The 9,871-nt window shown below is 34.6% G+C and overlaps 2 non-coding genes across 2 annotated transcripts; both read right to left on the reverse strand.

Annotated features, from left to right (window-relative positions):
- Positions 1-267: 267 nt before the first annotated feature.
- On the reverse strand, positions 268-446 carry LOC117149171. Its single transcript, XR_004460090.1, has one exon. It is a non-coding gene; the product is annotated as a 5.8S ribosomal RNA (ribosomal RNA).
- Positions 447-1,132: 686 nt separating this feature from the next.
- Positions 1,133-3,127, reverse strand: LOC117149173. The gene has a single exon (XR_004460092.1). It is a non-coding gene; the product is annotated as a small subunit ribosomal RNA (ribosomal RNA).
- Between the last annotated feature and the right edge of the window lie 6,744 nt (positions 3,128-9,871).

Genomic DNA, 9,871 nt, shown 5'->3' on the forward strand with positions numbered 1-9,871 from the left:
AAGAATAATAACAAAACCAAGATTTTTCTTTTTCCGAATCATTAATAAGAGACAATTCTAGATGAAAAATATTTCAATTTTTTATGCTAGACATTTCTCAGTATTATTTGATTGAAAAAGAAAATATTTCTCTTCGTTTTTCACATTCAAATGTGAGATAATGTTTTTCATTTCTTTTTTAATATTATGAATAAAATCATTATTTAATCCAATAATATACCATATGCTTATAAAAAATTTATAAACAACTTAATTAGCATAGTCTTACAACCCTCAACCATATGTAGTCCAAGCAGCACTATAAAATTAATTAAAGTACATAACAGCATGGACTGCGATATGCGTTCAAAATGTCGATGTTCATGTGTCCTGCAGTTCACACGATGACGCACAGTTTGCTGCGTTCTTCATCGACCCATGAGCCGAGTGATCCACCGCTTAGAGTTTTATAATTCATTTTTATATAATATCAATATTGTTTTTATTGAAAGAAATTAAAAATACACCATTTTACTGGCATATATCAATTCCTTCAATAAATTTATTTTTATACCTAAAAATAAATGTTGCGATATGTCTTAGTTTCATATAAGCATTATGTATCATAAAAATCTGGTTATGGTTTGCTATTTTGGGTGACACATACTGCAAAATTTATATAAAACATTAACCTGATGGATGACAGGTACAAACATTGTATATTTTAGGTTGTTGCATTAGCCAACGTATGCTCATAACATAGATGAACAATACATATTCGCAACGCGTGTATATTATGGTCCATATACACACACACTTATTTTGAATACCACATTCAAAATTATTTTAATTTTAATTCGACTTCTACTTTCAAATTTTGTTCAGTTTCTTCGATTTCCATTTTCGAGAATTTGTTTTTATAGGAAACGCCATTGTTGTAGTAGGTACTGCCACAAATACGCACAACAACATTAATAATGTTAAAGTCTTTTTATGAGGTTGCCAAGCCCCACATATAAAATAAAAGCCATCTTCATTTTATTTTGACTTTAACTTTTGATTCCGTGGAATCATTTTGTAATATTTTTATTTTGGTAAATTGTATTTATTTGTATTATAACAAATGTTTATTAACGATAAGGATATTATACAATAATGATCCTTCCGCAGGTTCACCTACGGAAACCTTGTTACGACTTTTACTTCCTCTAAATAATCAAGTTCGGTCAACTTTTGCGAAACAACCGTAACACGCAAGGCGTCACAGTGATCACGTCCGGAGACCTCACTAAATAATTCAATCGGTAGTAGCGACGGGCGGTGTGTACAAAGGGCAGGGACGTAATCAATGCGAGTTAATGACTCACACTTACTGGGAATTCCAAGTTCATGTGAACAGTTTCAGTTCACAATCCCAAGCATGAAAGTGGTTCAGCGGTTTACCCGGACCTCTCGGTCTAGGAAATACACGTTGATACTTTCATTGTAGCGCGCGTGCAGCCCAGGACATCTAAGGGCATCACAGACCTGTTATTGCTCAATCTCATTATTGCTAGACGCAATTTGTCCATTTAAGAAGCTAGTGTCCTTATAATGGGACAAACCAACAGGTACGGCTCCACTTACATAAACACATTCAAACACAATAAACATTTTACTGCCACCATGAATGAAGGCTACATAAGCTTCAGCACCATAATCCTGAAGATATCTATTTAATATATTTGAGTCTCGTTCGTTATCGGAATTAACCAGACAAATCACTCCACGAACTAAGAACGGCCATGCACCACCACCCATAGATTCGAGAAAGAGCTATCAATCTGTCTTACACACTTATGTTCGGACCTGGTAAGTTTTCCCGTGTTGAGTCAAATTAAGCCGCAGGCTCCACTCCTGGTGGTGCCCTTCCGTCAATTCCTTTAAGTTTCAGCTTTGCAACCATACTTCCCCCGGAGCCCAAAAGCTTTGGTTTCCCGGGAAGCGACTGAGAGAGCCATAAAAGTAGCTACACCCAATTGCTAGCTGGCATCGTTTATGGTTAGAACTAGGGCGGTATCTGATCGCCTTCGAACCTCTAACTTTCGTTCTTGATTAATGAAAACATCTTTGGCAAATGCTTTCGCTTAAGTTAGTCTTACGACGGTCCAAGAATTTCACCTCTCGCGTCGTAATACTAATGCCCCCAAACTGCTTCTATTAATCATTACCTCTTGATCTGAAAACCAATGAAAGCAGAACAGAGGTCTTATTTCATTATCCCATGCACAGAATATTCAGGCATTTGAAGCCTGCTTTAAGCACTCTAATTTGTTCAAAGTAATAGTACCGGCCCACAATAACACTCGTTTAAGAGCACTAGTGCAGGTTTTTAAATAGGAGGAACATATGAAAAAATACAAGTATTTAATCACATATAAGAACTCCACCGGTAATACGCTTACATACATAAAGGTATAGTACTAACCACAATTGTAAGTTGTACTACCCGTATGAAGCACAAGTTCAACTACGAACGTTTTAACCGCAACAACTTTAATATACGCTATTGGAGCTGGAATTACCGCGGCTGCTGGCACCAGACTTGCCCTCCAATTGGTCCTTGTTAAAGGATTTAAAGTGTACTCATTCCAATTACAGGGCCTCGGATATGAGTCCTGTATTGTTATTTTTCGTCACTACCTCCCCGAGCTGGGAGTGGGTAATTTACGCGCCTGCTGCCTTCCTTAGATGTGGTAGCCGTTTCTCAGGCTCCCTCTCCGGAATCGAACCCTGATTCCCCGTTACCCGTTGCAACCATGGTAGTCCTAGATACTACCATCAAAAGTTGATAGGGCAGACATTTGAAAGATCTGTCGTCGGTACAAGACCATACGATCTGCATGTTATCTAGAGTTCAACCAATATAACGATCTTGCGATCGCTTGGTTTTAGCCTAATAAAAGCACATGTCCCATAAGGTTCATGTTTTAATTGCATGTATTAGCTCTAGAATTACCACAGTTATCCAAGTAACTGTTAACGATCTAAGGAACCATAACTGATATAATGAGCCTTTTGCGGTTTCACTTTTAATTCGTGTGTACTTAGACATGCATGGCTTAATCTTTGAGACAAGCATATAACTACTGGCAGGATCAACCAGAATAATGTTTTTCCTTCATATTCCATTCATATATTTTGAATCGAAATAAGCAATATAATAGATATATAGATATATAGATTTTTCACTTTATATAATTCCATGATTTTTATTATATTGAATAAAATTCAATATTTCGCCTTTGGGTAAAATTTTAAATATATAAGTAAAAAAATCCATTCGATTACGGCCATTTTTATATAGCATTCGTAATCCATATTTTCATTTTTAATTTATACTTGTTTTACCAATATAACAAGAATTTCATCTAATTATTGTAATATATATATTTCTATAATTTTATCTTTTTATACATACATATTTCATTATAAAATATCATTTTATTTCCAACATACATAATTATTGTATCCACACATGTACAATTTTTGTTTAACCAATATAAATATTAAGTTAAATCATTTGCATTTTGAAGATAAATTTAAAATTTATCTCTTTTCATATATATCTCTGGTAATATATAACATAAAACCAAGCGCATATGATAATATTTCCACATTTAATATATAATTTTATATTTCTTTCATAAGAATCCATATTTGTATTATACCGTAACGATATAATAATCCAACTATACGGCAGGTAATAAATTAATATTTGCCTGCCTCCAAAAATTAACGATAATATATGGAAACGATTTGTTATTCTATATATAATAGAAACTTGACTTTTGTTTCAACGATATTATCTATAAAGCGTATATTCCTATTATCCGCGGAGCCAAGTCCCGTGTTCTATAGAACTGAGAAACAAATTTGTACGGATAATAATATACTTTATTGTATGTAACCAATATAAACATAATCCGAAATAAATATTTCGAATAATGCGGGAGGTCGGCAACCACTGCCTACCTATAGTAGTTTTTGAACCCGCTGTCCTCAAAGCGGGTATTTTCAATTCCGTTTGCCACCCAACATACGGGCTATTCTCTTATATATTAAGAGATTATAGGAACATTTCATTTTTTTTCCATTATTCATATATAATATGATTATTTTTTCCCTTATACATATAATAATTAATCATTTTCATATGTATATTATTTAATTTACTCATATTATTGCCAAAATCATATGAATACATAAGTTTTGAACAATATGAGAGGTCGGCAACCACTGCCTACCTATAGTAGTTTTTGAACCCTCTGTCGTAATTCCGGTCGTTTACACTACTATACCCTCTCACTATAATGGCTTTTCTCTATAATACTAAGAGAATGTGGGATATTTTCAGCATTTTTTCCCTTATACATATAATAATTAATCATTTTCATATGTATATTATTTAATTTACTCATATTATTGCCAAAATCATATGAATACATAAGTTTTGAACAATATGAGAGGTCGGCAACCACTGCCTACCTATAGTAGTTTTTGAACCCTCTGTCGTAATTCCGGTCGTTTACACTACTATACCCTCTCACTATAATGGCTTTTCTCTATAATACTAAGAGAATGTGGGATATTTTCAGCATTTTTTCCCTTATACATATAATAATTAATCATTTTCATATGTATATTATTTAATTTACTCATATTATTGCCAAAATCATATGAATACATAAGTTTTGAACAATATGAGAGGTCGGCAACCACTGCCTACCTATAGTAGTTTTTGAACCCTCTGTCGTAATTCCGGTCGTTTACACTACTATACCCTCTCACTATAATGGCTTTTCTCTATAATACTAAGAGAATGTGGGATATTTTCAGCATTTTTTCCCTTATACATATAATAATTAATCATTTTCATATGTATATTATTTAATTTACTCATATTATTGCCAAAATCATATGAATACATAAGTTTTGAACAATATGAGAGGTCGGCAACCACTGCCTACCTATAGTAGTTTTTGAACCCTCTGTCGTAATTCCGGTCGTTTACACTACTATACCCTCTCACTATAATGGCTTTTCTCTATAATACTAAGAGAATGTGGGATATTTTCAGCATTTTTTCCCTTATACATATAATAATTAATCATTTTCATATGTATATTATTTAATTTACTCATATTATTGCCAAAATCATATGAATACATAAGTTTTGAACAATATGAGAGGTCGGCAACCACTGCCTACCTATAGTAGTTTTTGAACCCTCTGTCGTAATTCCGGTCGTTTACACTACTATACCCTCTCACTATAATGGCTTTTCTCTATAATACTAAGAGAATGTGGGATATTTTCAGCATTTTTTCCCTTATACATATAATAATTAATCATTTTCATATGTATATTATTTAATTTACTCATATTATTGCCAAAATCATATGAATACATAAGTTTTGAACAATATGAGAGGTCGGCAACCACTGCCTACCTATAGTAGTTTTTGAACCCTCTGTCGTAATTCCGGTCGTTTACACTACTATACCCTCTCACTATAATGGCTTTTCTCTATAATACTAAGAGAATGTGGGAATATTTCAGCATTTTTTCCCCTATACATATAATAATTAATAATTTTCATATGTATATTATTTAATTTACTCATATAATTGCCAAAATCATATGAATACATAAGTTTTGAACAATATGAGAGGTCGGCAACCACTGCCTACCTATAGTAGTTTTTGAACCCTCTGTCGTAATTCCGGTCGTTTACACTACTATACCCTCTCACTATAATGGCTTTTCTCTATAATACTAAGAGAATGTGGGATATTTTCAGCATTTTTTCCCTTATACATATAATAATTAATAATTTTCATATGTATATTATTTAATTTACTCATATAATTGCCAAAATCATATAAATACATAAGTTTTGAACAATATCAGAGGTCAGCAACGGTCTTTCCTCTATAATACTAAGATAATATGGGAATATTTTCAGCATTTTTTCCCTTATACATTTATACATATAATAATTAATCATTTTCATATGTATATTATTTAATTTACTCATATTATTGCCAAAATCATATAAATACATAAGTTTTGAACAATATCAGAGGTCAGCAACGGTCTTTCCTCTATAATACTAAGATAATGTGGGAATATTTCATCATTTTTTCCTTTATACATTTATACATATAATATTTAATCATTTTATATGTATATTATTTAATTTACTCATATAATTGCCAAAATCATATAAATACATAAGTTTTGAACAATATCAGAGGTCGGCAACGGTCTTTCCTCTATAATACTAAGATAATATGGGAATATTTCAGCATTTTTTCCCTTATACATATAATAATTAATCATTTTCATATGTATATTATTTAATTTACTCGTATAATTGCCAAAATCCTATGAAGACATAAGAGAATACAATATGAGAGGTCGGCGCAACCATAATATAGTAGTTGATGACGAGGTGTTTGGCAACTTGATACAATTCTTTAAAAAGTCTTTATATTAATTATATGATAGGGACAATATCATATGCGTCACTAAATTGATGACGAGGTGTTTGGCAACGTGACACAAATCATTAAAGTCTTTATATTAATTATATGATAGAGACAATATCATATGCGTCACTAAATTGATGACGAGGTATTTGGCAACTTGATAGAATTCTTTAAAGTCTTTATATCAAAAATTATATGATAGGGACAATATCATATGCGTCACTAAATTGATGACGAGGTGTTTGGCAACTTGACACAATTCATTAAAGTCTTTATATTAATTATATGATAGAGACAATATCATATGCGTCACTAAATTGATGACGAGGTATTTGGCAACTTGATATAATTCTTTAAAGTCTTTATATCAAATATTATATGATAGGGACAATATCATATGCGTCACTAAATTGATGACGAGGTGTTTGGCAACTTGACACAATTCATTAAAGTCTTTATATTAATTATATGATAGGGACAATATCATATGCGTCACTAAATTGATGACGAGGTATTTGGCAACTTGATACAATTCTTTAAAGTTTTTATATCAAAAATTATATGATAGGGACAATATCATATGCGTCACTAAATTGATGACGAGGTGTTTGGCAACTTGACACAATTCATTAAAGTCTTTATATTAATTATATGATAGGGACAATATCATATGCGTCACTAAATTGATGACGAGGTATTTGGCAACTTGATACAATTCTTTAAAGTTTTTATATCAAAAATTATATGATAGGGACAATATCATATGCGTCACTAAATTGATGACGAGGTGTTTGGCAACTTGACACAATTCATTAAAGTCTTTATATTAATTATATGATAGAGACAATATCATATGCGTCACTAAATTGATGACGAGGTATTTGGCAACTTGATATAATTCTTTAAAGTCTTTATATCAAAAATTATATGATAGGGACAATATCATATGCGTCACTAAATTGATGACGAGGTGTTTGGCAACTTGACACAATTCATTAAAGTCTTTATATTAATTATATGATAGGGACAATATCATATGCGTCACTAAATTGATGACGAGGTATTTGGCAACTTGATACAATTCTTTAAAGTTTTTATATCAAAAATTATATGATAGGGACAATATCATATGCGTCACTAAATTGATGACGAGGTGTTTGGCAACTTGACACAATTCATTAAAGTCTTTATATTAATTATATGATAGGGACAATATCATATGCGTCACTAAATTGATGACGAGGTATTTGGCAACGTGATAGAATTCTTTAAAGTCTTTATATCAAAAATTATATGATAGGGACAATATCATATGCGTCACTAAATTGATGACGAGGTGTTTGTTTGGCTACAGGAAAAATCATTTATTTATCGAATCATCAAGCAAAGGATAAGCTTCAGTGGATCGCAGTATGGCAGCTGCTCAACCACTTACAACACCTTGCCTGTTACAAAAGTCGTTTACAATTGATTCTAGGCTTTGTCATTGTATTAAATAATGCTTTTATATGTAACTAGCGCGGCATCAGGTGATCGAAGATCCTCCTAATTTACTATGTTACAAATTACATTGGCATCACATCCATTGTCGTTTATAAAATAAATTATAAACTTTAAATGGTTTAGAAGCCATACAATGCAAATTGCCCCTTATTTATCATTGCAGTCCAGCACGGATACGACCTTAGAGGCGTTCAGGCATAATCCAACGGACGTAGCGTCATACCACTGTTCGCTCGAACAAGTATTGTGCCATTGGTCCGTACCTGCGGTTCCTCTCGTACTACGCAGGAATGCTGTCGCAACAACGTTTTGTCATTAGTAGGGTAAAACTAACCTGTCTCACGACGGTCTAAACCCAGCTCACGTTCCCTTGCATGGGTGAACAATCCAACGCTTGGTGAATTTTGCTTCACAATGATAGGAAGAGCCGACATCGAAGGATCAAAAAGCGACGTCGCTATGAACGCTTGGCCGCCACAAGCCAGTTATCCCTATGGTAACTTTTCTGACACCTCTTGTTAAAAACTCTTTAAACCAAAAGGATCGATAGGCCGAGCTTTTGCTGTCCCTGTGTGTACTGAACACCGAGATCAAGTCAGCATTTGCCCTTTTGCTCTATGTGTGGTTTCTGTCCGCACTGAGCTGGCCTTGGGACACCTCCGTTATTATTTGAGAGATGTACCGCCCCAGTCAAACTCCCTACCTGGCAATGTCCTTGAATTGGATCATACCTGAGTAATTGGAGTTATACCAAATTTTCAAATCAAAAATACATAAATGCATCGTTTTATTAAAGAATTTGTTTGCGATTATATAACAAACTCGTGATACTTTGATCAAGAAGCTTGCATCAAAACCCAATACCATAAGATATAATAAATATATCCGTATAATGGCTAGGAAATGATACACGTTCCATTTAATCAAGTAAGTAAGGAAACAATAAGAGTAGTGGTATTTCATTGACGATACCAAACCGAGGTCTAATATCTCCCACTTATTCTACACCTCTTATGTCTCCTTACACTGCCAGATTAGAGTCAAGCTCAAAAGGGTCTTCTTTCCCCGCTAATTATTCCAAGCCCGTTCCCTTGGCTGTGGTTTCGCTAGATAGTAGATAGGGACAACGACGACTTTTCAGATCTCTCCGAACTTGTTTTACGTGGCGTGTTCCACACTGAAGGGATTACAACCACGACACCCTGAACACCCACAAGTGGTGCATGTATCACATGGTGTATGTGTCTGGATACGCCAGACAAGCGTCCCGGACTAGAAGCTATAGCTATGTACATAGCGACCACCCCGGTAGCAATTCGAGTACTTGCTTGCCGGGCAAGCACTCCCCTTGCTGAGGAGCGAGATCTACCTAAAATCTCTACTGATCTCTGGGTCACAGCACCCGAGTTTTGCGCAACTAGCACCGTAACTCAAACGTCGACACGAAGGCTCTACCCGCGATATGGGTACCAACCACAGCCACCACGATACTCCCACCAGGGGGCCTACCTCAATGTGCAGTCTTGGATAGCTGCACAACCCGTGGTACCGAAAGAGAGGCTCGGTGGGCTCCTCCTTTTGCTCCGACAAGCAGGGTTAGAGGGACCTATGGCTATATTAGTCGCCTCTTACGACAGCAATAGCGGACTGTGGAAGTATTCTCGCCCGCTAACACGGCGAAGTTGTTGGGCTAAACACCCCTCCTCCTACGGAACACTTCGTCCGCAAACACTGCCAGCCGTTGAGTCCTCTGTTGATCTTCCAGGATTCTATCGAAGGTCCAGTTTTCGCCAAGGCGCTGCACTCCAAGTCCATCGAGGTTCCGCAAATCTGCATATAGGGGGAAGCGCACAATA

The sequence above is a fragment of the Drosophila mauritiana genome, unplaced genomic scaffold, assembly GCF_004382145.1.
Source record: "Drosophila mauritiana strain mau12 unplaced genomic scaffold, ASM438214v1 U_17, whole genome shotgun sequence".
Lineage (NCBI taxonomy): Eukaryota > Metazoa > Arthropoda > Insecta > Diptera > Drosophilidae > Drosophila > Drosophila mauritiana.